The sequence below is a fragment of the Ochotona princeps genome, chromosome 25, assembly GCF_030435755.1.
Source record: "Ochotona princeps isolate mOchPri1 chromosome 25, mOchPri1.hap1, whole genome shotgun sequence".
NCBI lineage: Eukaryota > Metazoa > Chordata > Mammalia > Lagomorpha > Ochotonidae > Ochotona > Ochotona princeps.
The window spans coordinates 30,001,873-30,015,882 of record NC_080856.1 but is presented as its reverse complement, the minus strand read 5'-3'; positions in this window follow the sequence as shown (position 1 = coordinate 30,015,882).

The following is a 14,010-nucleotide window of genomic DNA, read 5'->3' as shown; positions in this document are numbered from 1 at the left end:
AAGGCAGCCTCTTTCCGCATTCCAGATTTGCAGACCATATCACCAGATCTTTAGGACAGGTTGACCAGAAGATTGCCCATCTTGTCCCTTCTCCTCCCTGCCCTCCCCCCCCCCCCTCGCAGACACTCAGCTGAGACAGAAGAGGGACAGCTAAATGGACATTTCCCAAAGAGGCCAAACATAGCTGTTGTACACTGCGGCGTGGGGGCAGCAGACAGGAGTTGCCCTCTGGACCGAAGCTGCCAGGATCGCGTATCAGCGCCAACTTGCAAGATACGTGTTACCGTCACCAAGTTACTTAACCCCTAGGGCCATCTTTTTCAGCAACATATCACTTCTTTGAAATTCTTTATTTGAAGAGCAGAGAGACAGAGATAGAGGGGGGAAGAAAGAAAGATCTTCCATCTGCCGGTTCCTGCCCGCAGATGCTCACAATGGCTGGGGTTGGAGCAGGCTGAAGCGAGGAGCTGGGAACATGGCAGGGACCCAAGTACCTAAGCCACTACCTGCTGTTTCCTTAGGTGTCAGTTATGGGGAACTGGATCAGAAGCTGAGCCAGGTGCTCCTGCTATGGGAGGCAGGGCAGGTATCCCAAGCATCATCGCACCTGTGAAGTCTTTTTTTTTTTAATTAAATTTTATTATTATTATTATTATTATTACATTTTTGACAATCTTTACATAGTTAATTATGGTAAAAAGGTTCAAGGGCTATAGGGAAGTGGATAAGACTATCATTTCCACACTGTTTCCTTCATGTATCTGAGGTAAAGGGGGTTATTGAGGGAGAAGCCCCACCCAGTTTCCCACCCACCCCAGGTCCCGGATGTGGGGCATGCTCTGAGGTACTTGCTTAAGTGGTTTTGATAGTTCACCAGTTATGAATCACTGCCAGTCTCGCCACTCCAAGCACGATGAGGTCGTTGAAGAATCCACTGATTGACATAGTCCATCATAGAGTCTCCATTTGCCCAGTATTTCGCTGCTAACATATAGCTGAGGTGGTTGATTGACTTGTTCTTTCTTCTTTCTTTTCTTGGCTAGAGTTCTGAGTCCGCGAGTCCACACCTGTGAAGTCTTAACCGCTGTGACAAACAAGCTGTCTGCCTCAGCTTTCTTATCCTCAAGGTGGCACATACAAGGGGGAGTACCTTGCAGGGTTGCAGTAGGGGTTAAATGAGACCAGGGTGGAGAGCACCCAGAACTGTAAATGGCCTACAGGAAAAACTCAGTGAGCATTGCTAGCTATAGTCATATTTTACCAAAGAAAAACGTCCTTACCTCAGTCTCCTGTTGAAGACATCATCCTTCGCCCATACATTCAAAGCGAACCTGGGGCTAATGTTATAGTGCAGTGTGTTAAGCCATAACTTGTGATGCCAGCATGCTCATATGAGCACTGGTTCAGGTCCTGGTTGCTCCACTTTCAATCCAGCTCCCTGTTAGTGTGTCTGGGAAAGCAGAGGAGGATGGCCTAAGTGCTTGGGTCCCTGCATCCAGATGGGGGACCCAGATGAATTTCCGGCTCCTAACTTTGGCCTGGCCCAGCGGGAGTTGATGCGGTCATTTTGAGAGTAAATCAGAGATGGAAAACTCTCTCAGTCTCTCTCTTTCAAAGAAGTAAAATAAAATAAAATAAAACTGAAGCCAAATGCCAGCCTCCACCTCCTGTTTATTCTTTCATTCTTCCTCCAAAATGCTTCTGACTTTATCTCCTGGTTTATTTATATTTTGGTCTGCTTCCATGCACATTCTGATCAGCTTGGGGTTTTGAGCTCACATTTTGAAATCTGATCTTTTAGGACATCCCCTAATTTGAATCCCACCGGCCATTGTAGCCTTGCTCTCCACAGCTTCCCTTATGGGACATCTCTGGATGCTGGTTTGTTGCCCCATTGCAGGTACAGTTATGCTTTCTTGTCTCTGGGCCATTGCTTGTGCTGTTCCATGCATCTGAAACACCCACCCCCTTATCCATCCGCCAGCTGACAGCATCCGTGTCTCATGAAGATGAGTGAGAACCAGCACACCCCACACTTGCTAGGTCAGAATCTTTCCAATGATCCTAAGGGGTCGTGGTTGAGTCTTGGTGCAGCAGGGATGGCTCAAGTAATTAAGCCATGGCTTGGGAAACCCATAGCTCACACAGGAGTGATTGAATTTGAGTCCCCACTTTGATTACAAGTCTAGCTTCCCACCACTGCATCCTGGGAGGCAGCAGCTGATGGTTCCAGAATTTGCATCCTTGCCACCCACATAGGAAACCTGGATGGAGGTTTTGGTTCTTGGCTTCAACCTGGCCCAACCCTGACTGTTGCAGCCATTCGGGGAGTGACCAGCAGGTGGAAAATCTCTTTATTTCTGTTTATTTTTCTTTCTAGCTTTCAAATAACTGAATGAATAAAGAGCATTTATATTATGATTAGTGCTATGGTATATAGCTGGTAAAGCTGCTGCTTGCAACGCTGCTCTCCCTTAAGGGCATCAGTTCGAATCCTAGCTGCTCTACTCCGATACAGCTACCTGCTAATATGTTTGGAGAAAAACGCAGAAGATGGCACAAGTGTGTGGATCCCTGTATCCATGTGGGGGATTGAGAAAGAGCTCTAGACTTCTGTCTTTGGACTGGTGCAGCTCCGATCTGGGGAGTGAATGAGTGTATAGGAAATACTCACTGTCTCCCACCCACTCTTCCTAACTCCTACTCTCAAATAGATAAATTTAAAAAAATAAATAAATAAATAAAAATAGCAGTTGGCACGATGGTTCAATTAGCTAATCCTCTACTTATAAGCACTGAGATCCCATATGGGTGCCAGTTTGTGTCTCAGCTGCTCCACTTCCTATCCAGCTCCCAGCTTTGGCCTGAGAAAGCAACAAAGGATGACCAAAGCATTGGGATTCTGCATCCATGCGGGAGACCCAGCGGAAGCTCCTGCCTCCTGGCTTTGGATTGTCTCGGCTCCGGCCATTGTAGTTATTCAAGGAGTGAGCTATCAGATGGAAGATTTCTGTCCCTTTCCTCTATAAATCTGCGTTTCTGATAAAATAAATCTTGTAAACAGAAATGCAAGGTGATTAATAAAAGTACATAAAAATGGTCCTGGCTTTGTGTCAAGAACAAAACATCAATGTGTGAATTCTTGCAAGATAAAGAATCTTTTACTTTTATGTCATATCTTCTTTATCATCAGAGAATCCATTCTCTTCCTCTCCCCTCTCCCTGTTAAGACTTGCTCTCTGTGTTTCCCGTGGCTGAATCACTCACACCTGCTTATGGCAAACCGCATACACTTCCCCAAGCCCAATCCCATTGCGTCTCCTTGTCTTACTAAACTCAGCTGAGCGCAGAACCATCCGCTGACAAAGCAGTCCCCCTCACCTCTTATCTATGGCTTCAGTGGCTCTGTCCAACTGCAGCTTAGAACACAGCCCACAACAGTAAGGGATGCCAAGAGACAAGGAGGAACCACATTCCTGGAATTTTCATTCCAGTTTATTGTTCCAGCAAATTGGGGTGTTGTTAATATCTCATTAAGGAACACAACACTACAGAGTTCAGCTTTCTCTGAGGCTTCACGAATCACTGGGGAGCTTTGAACACATTTAAACACAGTTAAAGAGGCTCTACAGTGCCCTGTAGAATCCTCAAATTAGACATCAAATTACAAGATAGAGGTGAGCGTTTGGCTCAGCTGTGGCAAGGCCACTTGGGGCACTCACACCCCCTGGCAGAGAACCTGGGTTCAAGCCCAGGCTCTGCTGCCAATCTCAGGCTCCTGATAATGTGTGTCCTGGGAGGCAGGCAGGGAAAGCTCAGGGATTGAGTTCTTGTCATTCTGTTCCTGCCTCCCAAGTGACCTGGCCCGGCCCAGCCCTGGTGGGGAGTGAGAACTCAGGGGAGGGAACAGTCATGTGAGAGCTCTCTCTCTCTCTCTCTTTCTCTGCCACTCAAAAGTGAAAAAGCAACTTTGAAAAATAACATTTAAAAATACCCAGAACACAGAATTAAACAAGAAGACGCGTGCTTTATTTATGGCTGAGGCAGTTCCATTGTGTCTATTAGTCACTGTAATGGGATTTCTCCAAGTGCAAATATTCCTGGGACTGGAAAGAAAAGTTCATTGGCCCCAAGAGATGACCCTAAAACTTCAAAAATAAGCTTCATAAGCCTCTAAATGTCCACAATCACAGGATCCATTCTCACAGTAGTCACATTATCTTGAAAACCAGGTTTACAATTTTTTCATGTTTGGTGAGGATTCCTAAGCAGGCCCCGTGATGAGCCAGAAATGTGTGCAGGCCCAGCAACAGCAAATGTGGATGACACCAAGGGTCCCTCACCTTCACAGCCAAGACCGAGGAGGAAAACCAAAGAGAGTCTGGGCTCCCCAAGGCCCAGACATGTCCCAGGACACAAGTGCTCTTGGCCCTTGCTGCCAGAAGCAACCATAGCTATGAATGTCCTCACAGCAAATTTTTTTGTAAGATTTATTTTTATTGGACAGTCAGATATACAGAGAGGAGGAGAGACAGAGAGGAAGATCTTCCGTCCAATGATTCATTCCCTAAGCACTGCAATGGATGGAGGTGAGCCAATTCAAAGCCAGGAGCCAGGAGTCTCTTCTGGGTCTCCCACACAGGTGCAGGGTCCGAAAGCTTTGGGCTGTCTTTGGCTGTTTTCCCAGGCCACAAGCAGAGAACTGGATGGGAAGTGGGGCTGCTGGGAAATGAACCGGCACCCATAGGGGATCCCAGCGCATTCAAGGCAAGGACTTTAGCTGCTAGGCTATCGTGCCAGGCTGCCTCACAGCAATTTGTAAGCAGGCTTCAGCTTGGTGATCTGTGCTACCCCAATACTCAATTCTGCAGACACAGGCAAGACACAGCACCAACACTCATTGATTCCTTCAATCATTCTCTCTCTCTCTCTCTCTTTCAGGCATACTATTCTGCAGTGATTTTCAATGTTCTTACACCACAAGCAAACACTTCAGACTAAAAATATAACAAAAGTTAACTATTTGAAAAGAAGGCATGAGCCAAGAGTTATGATATGGGGGTGGCGTTTAAGCTTCCACCTGCAACATTGGTGTTCCATATGGGCATGGGGTTTGTGTCCTGGCTGCTTGCACTGCCTGAGAAAGCAGTGGAAGGTGGCCCAATGCTTGAGTCCCTGACATCCATGACAGGGACCTGGATGAAGCCTTTGGCTCCTGTTTTTGGCCTGGGCCAGCCCTGGCTGTTGTGGAGTTTGGGCAGTGAGTGAATGAATACAAGATCTTTCTTTGTAACTCTGCCTTTCACATAAATATTTAAAATAAAATAAGAAATACAATAAGACCAAAAGAAACAAAAAGAGTGAGAAGAATAAAGAGAAAGATGCAAAAATTTGAGAAAGTCAGTTGCATGTGTTGGCTTTGATGTTGTGGGCCTGCCTTTGCCTTCTAGCCTGATCTTATCTGGGGCACCTGCTTTTCACTTTGATCCCACCGTAACACCACTGGCCAGTTGCTCTGGTCCAACACTGTCCCAGCCCTAGGGAGATCCTGAATACCCCAACTACACAATCTCCCCAACAATGCAAAGCTTTTGACACTTTCCTGATTTTGTAAGTATGAAAACACTCTCAAAGAAGTTGAATCACTTTCCCAAAATCACACAGCCAGGTTAAGGCAGACCTAGGGTGTGATCTGGGGGTTACCACTTTAACCACTGGTGCCTTTCCAGGGTTTGTAGGCTGCCACTGGGGCCAGCTCCACAGCAGACACTATCTTTTTGTTCAAGTTCAAAATTCTCACCAGCTTTTCATTTGGGGACTACGTGGATGTGCAGAGACACAGAGCAACCTGTTCCTACTCAGAATCTTCAGCAACTGAGAAGCGACTACCATCTGAAGTGGAGCAAAGGGTTGGTCTCAAGAATATCTCAGCCTGTGTCAGCTGAGCTTTTCATTATGATATCAATGCATTCATGTATGCTTATCCAAACAGCAGTCATTTTTATGAGGTGATGGCTGATTCTCCTTAATTCTAATCTACATTCTGGCCTAACAACAAAGTCACTTCAACTCTTTTTGTTTGTTTGTTCGTTTGTTTTTCTATTTATTTATTCATTAATTGCATTGTATTACATGACACAATTTCATAGGTACTGGGATTCTCCCCCCTTCACCCCAAATCCTTCCCCCATGGTGAGTTCCTTCACCTTGATGCATAACCACAGCTCAAGTTCCGTTGAGATTCCCTAAGATGATGATGATGATGATGATTACCATTTAAAGCTACAGTTCCATGGGCCCTGCGATTTCCCTTACACCCTCTCTGAGTTCCCTCCCTCAACACACACTGATTTCCCCTATATTATTACAATATTATGTTTCTTCATAAACAGTCACATGTTCATCATTGCGAGTATGGGCAATGGCGTAGAGTCCAGCATGCTATTGTCAAGATACAGTTAACAGTTTTATTGGGAGTCCATCTTAGATCTGGAAGTAGAGATGCATGTTGCATTGTATCCTCACATCTGGATATGATAGTTTCCATTACACAGTTATTATACATCTCATTAAATGAAAGCCACAATACAAAATCAACTCCAGCAAAAAAAAAAAAAAATAGAAATTGCAATGCCATGAAGTTACATAACATGCTGCTAGATATAACAGTCTCCATGACAGTTACTATACACCCCTTTAAATGAGTAGCTACAAAACAAAATCAACAACAGGAAGAAATGAAAAAAAATTACAATGCCATGAAGTTAAAAAAACATGCTGCTGAATAACTAAGGTGTCACTAAAGAAATGAAAAAGACAATCAAGAACCTTCCTGAAGAAATTGATATCACTATATAATCTATGAGTCAGTGAAGAATTTAATGAGAAAGTGTTCTGAAGAGATGAGACAGAAAATCCACGAGATATATTTTTTGCTCACCTTTGTTGGTGAGATATGTCTTCTGTAGGCAACAAATAGATGGGTTTTGCTTTTTAGATCCAGTCTATTTATCTATGATGTTTGATTAATGAGTTTGAGCCATTTACATTCAGGGTTAATACGAACGGGTGTTAATTTGGTCCTGTCACTTAGCAATGGCCTTTTCATTGCTTTGGTGGTCTGTTGTTATTTTACTGGGATGTTCTTCGCATTTGCCTTTGGTTTTGGTGGACGCAATTCCTCTTCTCTGTCAAGAAAACATGTTTACGTATCCTTTGAAGGGCAGGTTTGAAAGAGACATATTCTTTTTTTTTTTTTTAAAGATTTATTTATTTTTATTACAAAGTCAGATATACAGAGAGGAGGAGAGATAGACAGGAAGATCTTCCATCCAATGATTCACTCCCCAAGTGACCACAATGGCCAGAACTGTGCCGATCCGAAGCTGGGAACCAGGAACTTCTTCCGGGGCTCCCACACGGGTGCAGGGTCCCAAAGCCTTGGGCCATCCTTGACTGCTTTTCCAGGCCACAAGCAGGGAGCTGGATGGGAAGTGGAGCTGCCGGGATTAGAACCGGTGCCCATATGGGATCCCGGGGCGCATTCAAGGCAAGGACTTTAGCCGCTAGGCCACGCCGCAGGGCCCAAGACATATTCTTTTAACTGTTCTTGATTGTGGAAGAAATTTTTTGTTTGTTTTGCTGGGTGCGTTATTTTTGGCTGCCATCATCATGTGTCATGGTGAAGATTGCTTTTGGTCAACCTTGTTAGGAGTTCTTTGCCCCTGTTGGATGCTGCTTCCCAATTCTTTCTCCATATTAGGGAAGTTTTCCTTTACTATTTTACTAAATACATTTTTAACCTAAGCTTCTCTTTCTGCACCTTCTGGAACTCCTATAACTCTCATATTTGGACTTTTAATAGAGTCATTTCAACTCTTACAATTATTGTGCCTAGGGGCCTGGTACAATAGCCTAGCAGCTAAAGTCCTCACCTTGCATGCTCAGGAATCCCAGATGGGCAACGGTTTGTATCTCAGCAGCCCTGCTTCTCATCCAGCTCCCTGCTTGTGGGCTGGGAAAGGCAATGGAGGATTGGCTAAAACCTTGGGACCCCGCAACAGTGTGGAAGACCCGAAATCGGCTCCTGGCTCCTGGCTTCAGATCAGCTCAGCCGCAACCATTGCAGCTGCTTGGGTTGTGAATCAACGGATGGAAGATCTTTGTCTCTGTCTCTTCTCTCTGTATATCTGACTTTCCAATAAAAATAAATAAAATCTTAAAAAATGATTGTGCATACTGAAAAATGTTAACATACAGCTAAGGAGAACATGCCTGTGTCTTAGTGATGTACAGCTGTCACTAAAACCAAAGTTAGAAGACAGCAAGAATGAAACAGGCACAAGTGGGCACGATGGACTTTGGACTGAGGAGGACTCAGCTCTCTAAGGAGCATGGAGGGCTGAGATCAGCCAGAAAGCTTGAGCTGGCCCTGCCAGCTATTGGCGAGGGCAGCCCAAGGAGGGATTTCCAGGTTGCAGGGACTACAGCCTTCATACGCAACTTCATTTTGCAAGGAAGGATGAATTTCCTCCACACCAGCAGAACTGCACACATCAATTGAACACATGTGTCTTCAGAGCAATCCACCTCTACATTAAGATCATTTGATAACAGCTGGGAAGATCATTAGTCTGTATTGCAATACACGAAGAAATAAACCTAATACTCTTTTTTAAAAGAGAGATTCATTTTATTTATTTGGAAGAGTAACAGAGAAAGAGGAAGAGACAGAGAGAGTGAGAGAAAGAGAAAAGGAAAGCCGGAGAGGTATTCCATCCACAGATTGCTTTCCCAAATGACTGCAATGGGCCAGACAGAAGGCAGAGCTTGGGCCCTCATCCACAGGAACGGTAGCTGCCCAAGTGTTTGGGCTGCCATTCACTGCCTTCCTGGCACAGGAGCAGGAAGTTGGCTGAGAAAAGGAGCAACCAGGACTTCTGATGGCATTCTGACAGTTGAGCCATGTTGGCAAGGCCAAGCTGTGGCTTAACACACTGAGCCACCATACTTCATCCCCTTAACAGAATTTTAACAAAGTGTTAGACTGATAAATCAATTTGAGGCAGAGTTAATATCTTCACTATACCGAATGTTTCATTCTGTCATAAGTCTTTTAAATTGGATTTTTGATCCTTTCTTTAGTAGTTTGGTTTTCATCGCATAAAACTTACAAATGTTTTGTTAGGGGCTGGCGCCATGGCACAGTAGGCTAAGCCTCACCCTGTCATGCTGGCCTCCTCTATGGGTGCTGCTTTGTGTCCAGCTGCTCACTTCCTACCCAGCTCCCTGCTTAAGGCCGGGGAGAGCAGCTGAGGATGGCTCAATTCCTTGGGATCCGACACTCCTGTGGGAGACTCAGAAGAGACTCCTGGCTTCAGATCGGCCCAGCTCAGGTCATCTGGGGAGTAAGGCAGAGGATGCTAGATCCCACTCTCCTGCCTGTAACTGCCTTCAAGTAAAAATAAATACATTTCTAAAAAAAAATTGTTGGATGAAATAAATGTTTTATAGAACTATACTTCAACATTTTATGTGTTGGTGAAACTGAATTTCTGTTTTCCTGTATTTGTTGCTAGCATACGGAACTAAATGGGACTTCTGTGTCTTACTAAATGGGACTTCTGTCTTCTTACATCCTGTAGCCAGCTAAGGGAGACCCAGAGGCTCTACACCTTCACTAGTATATTTAGCACTGTCTCTATTTTTATTCTATCAATTTCTGTTGCTCATTTGTGTTTCTTGGAAAGGCAGAGAGACACAGCTGGCTACCATCTGCTGATTCACGCCTCAGTGGCCGCTAACAGTGAGGGGTGTCAGGGCTCAACTAGAGCCAGGGACTCTCTGTCTCCCCTGCCACCCCGTTACTTGAGCCATCACCACTACTTCTCAGGGTGTGCATTGGCAGGAAGCTGGAGTCACGAGCACTGGTTTAACATGCTGGGCCAACACGCCGGCATCTCCTTTTGTTACCTTTTCCTCTTTGTTTTCCTTCCTTCCTTCCTTCTTTCCTTCCTCCCAACAGCTTAGTCAAATGCAGGCTTGCTTCTCTGCTAAAAGGGTACTGAAAGCATCAATTCAACTGGAATTTTGGAATGTAGGGGACAACCTTGCATTGAATCTCTCGGTCAGATTGCATACTTTGGAATCCAGTCTTCAACACAGAAAATCATTTCTTCCTGCTCAGATTCTCTCTTCCCCTTCCTCCCTCTCTCCCACTCATTTCAATTTTTTAAAAAATACATACTCTAAATTTTTTTTAAAGGCCGAATTACAGTGAAAGATGAAAAGACCTTGCATTGATGGTTCACTCTCCAAATTGCCACAGTTGTCAGGGTTAGGCCAGAAAGAAGGAAGGAGCCAGAAGTTTCTTTCATGTCTGTCATGGGTGGGTGCCACGCCCCTAAGCAGTGAGCTGGATCAGAAGTAGAACAGTTGGGTCAGGAGTGGGCACCCACATGGGACACATTACAGGTGGCTTACCCAATACATGCCAATGAAGTCTGTTGCTAATAAATTCAAATTCAGACTTCAGATGTCCTCATTTTCTCAGAAATCTTTATGAACCTGGTGTGGTAGCTTAGTGGCTAAAGTCGTCGCCTTGCACATGTCTGGATCCCATACGGGTACCAGTTTGGGTCCTGGTGGCCCCATTTCTCATCTCCCTGCTTGTGACCTGAGAAGGCAGTGGAAGATAGCCTAAAGTTTTGGGACCCTGCCCCCACGTGGGAGACCTGGAGGAGGCTCCTGGATCCTGGCTTCAGATTGGCTCAGTTTTGGCCATTGTGGACACTTGGGGAGTGAATCAATGGAGGAAAATCTTCCTCTCTTTCTTACCTCCTCTGTGTATATCTGACTTTCCAATAAAAATAAATAAATCTTAAAATAGAACTATCTTTTTACAGTTCAAATCAGCACGCAAGCAGTTATCTATTACAGCCGACTGCCTCTTTGCCACGCCATGCGTTGAACAGATTGAGCCTAATGTATGCCTTTAAAATACATGATAGAAAAATAAACTGCAGTGTGTACATACACAGTCTTACAAAGGAAGTAAATTCAGACTTATGCCACAGCATGGATGAACCTTGAGCGCTTTATTCCAAAGGGATAAGCTAGTCACAGGCTGGCAGGCTTGAGGGCAGCAGTTCAAGCCACTGTCTCAGATACCCAGGATACCAGAGACGCTGAATCTCAACATTCTGCTTCCACTCCAGTTCCCTGCTAATGTGCCTGGGAATCAGTGAAAGATGGGCCAGCTGCTTGGCCCCTGCAGCCCACGCAAGGAGGCCAGACGGGGTTCTAGGCTCCTGGCTTCACCGGTACCAGCCTCCCGTTGTTGCGGCCATTGGGGAAATGAACCAGTGAACAGAAACCCTCTTTCCTTCTCTTTCCCTGTGTCCTTCTTTCTCTCTTTCTGCATTTTCAATAAATATTTTTAAAAATCTTTTTTTTTTTTTTAAAGATTTTATTATTATTGGAAAGCCGGATATACACAGAGGAGGAGAGACAGAGAGGAAGATCTTCTGTCCGATGATTCACTTTCCAAGTGAGCCGCAACGGGCCGGTGCGCGCCAATCCAAAGCCGGGAACCAGGAACCTCTTCCAGGTCTCCCACGCGGGTGCAGGGTCCCAAGGCTTTGGGCCGTCCTCGACTGCTTTCCCAGGCCACAAGCAGGGAGCTGGATGGGAAGTGGAGCTGCCGGGATTAGAACCGGCGCCCATATGGGATCCCGGGGCCTTCAAGGAGAGGACTTTAGCCGCTAGGCCACGCCGCCCAGCCCAATATTTTTAAAAATCTTAAAAGAACATCTACATGATGTCATGTATGGGAGGTACCCAGAGTGGTCAAATTCTCAGACATAGAAGCTGAGCGATTCCTGCCAGGTCTAGGGGGCTGGGGAGCAAGCAGTTACTTCGTGGGTTCAGTTTCAGTTTTATGAGATGAAGAGAGTTGCGGAGATGGCTTGTGTAGCCACATGAAGCCACTCGACACTCCCGGGACCACACGAAGGTTGAGACAGAAATGTTGCCTCATGCGTGTTCCATCACAGTTACACATGTTTGCAAAGAAAAAAAAATCACTTGGGCTGTTGGTGGACATGAGCAATGGCTGAGCAGCTGGGATGCCACTGCAGTGCTCAGGGTCAGAGGTCAGATGATAGTGGCAGGGATTAGGGGACCGGAGGTGCAGGATGTTGGGCACAGGAAGATTTGGGGTCTGTGTTGAAAGCAGAAGCAAACAGGAATCCTCCCACAGGTTGGAGATGATGGAGAGTGTAGGAAAAGGCGAAATGGCAGGGAACACCTAGGATTGGGACCTGCTTTCCTGAGTGTGACAGCACTGGTCAGCAGACTGAGGTCCTGGAGGAGAATGAGTTGCCAGATGGCAGGTTGATGATGCTGGACCTGTTCCGTCCTGAGGGGCAGCATTTTGTTCCTGCTGGATTTGTCTCCTGATTCCAGGCTTGGATCTGGCATCCTTGGTTGCTTGCCAAGGGAGTCTCCCCCTGGAGTTTTTGAATGGTGTATATTCCCTTATGGTCATCTAAACAATGTGGCTTCTTACCAGGAAAATCACTGAACAGAGAACTAGCAGGCAGTGGGTTTGTGATCACGGTACTCCCTTGTGGCATCACAGTCTCTCAACCCCAAGAGCAGGAGGACAGAGGGAAAGGCTACTGGCTGCCACTTCCTGTGCCAGCTGGAGGGACACCTTGCAATGTCACAGCCTGTTCTCTGGCCACCATTTGCCATTTCTCCCCTCTCCAAGAAACACTGGGCCTGGAATCTTAGCATCACCTGCAATGGCTAGCTTGCCTGGATTCTTCTCCTGTGGTATATGTGGGAGTGATGGAAATGGGTTTAGTACAGTGAAACATACGTAAGGATGCTCCGAGGGAGGAAAGGGGCAGGGCCCAGGGCTGTCTTTCTTTATTTCTTACTTTTTTAACGATTTATTTTATTAAATTTTTTATTGTAAAGTTAGAAATACAGAGAGGAGGAAAGGCAGAGAGGAAGATCTTCCATCCAATGATTCACTCCCCACATGAGCACAATGGCGGGAGCTGAGCTGATCTGAATCCGGGAGCCTGGAACCTCTTCCAGGTATCCCATGTTTTGGGCCATCCTTGACTGCTTTCCCAGGCCACAGGCAGGAAGCTGAATGGGAAGCGGGGCTACAAGCACAGGAACTGGCGCCAATATGGGATCTAGGCGTGTGCAAGTTGAGGACTTTAGCTGCTAAGTACGGTCCCAGGGTCCCGGGGCTGATTAGGGCTTTTATTCCTTAAGTGTGAGGGGGTGCGCCACTCTTGATTGACATTTGGCAGTTGCATGCCTTTGGATGTTGGGTCCCTTCCCTTGTCAACCTTTGCATAACTGTCTGTCTAGTATAAGAGGTGGGGGAACTACTCAACATGACACTTCCCAACCTATCCAGCACCATTTGCCTCCTATACCTGTACTTGAAACTCTAGTTAGGAGATGCTAGTACACAGAACAGACATACTCTCACCTGGATACATACCCTTCCCAAAGGGACTGGCTAGGTCATCCCACTGGCTAAGCCAAGGGATGCTGGGCCAGGTTGGATATGACCCACATGCTCTGATACCTGTCTACTGATGGGGGTGGGGAAATACTTTCTGGATTCAGCCTATTTTATTTAGATCCACAGGTCCTCCATGGATTACCTTCTCTGATGTTGTACCCTGCCCCTAGTCTTCCTCCCACCACACTCTCCCCCCTGCCCCTCGCCTGCCCCTTTGAGATCTCTTGGCCTGGGGTTTGGGGAACGCTGCATGAAGGAGATTCCATGTCTGTGCCCAGTGACACAACCTTCCTGCAGCTGGAACCACCCTCACACCCCCAGCTGGGGTCTGTGCCTTCCCGCAGGGGGCCCAGGGTGGCAAGTACCAGTCAGATACACTTCCTTTGGAGTCTTGGCAGGCAAGCAGCAATCAAGATGCTCATTCTTCTTTCCCACAGGAGCCAGAGATAACCCAGCAG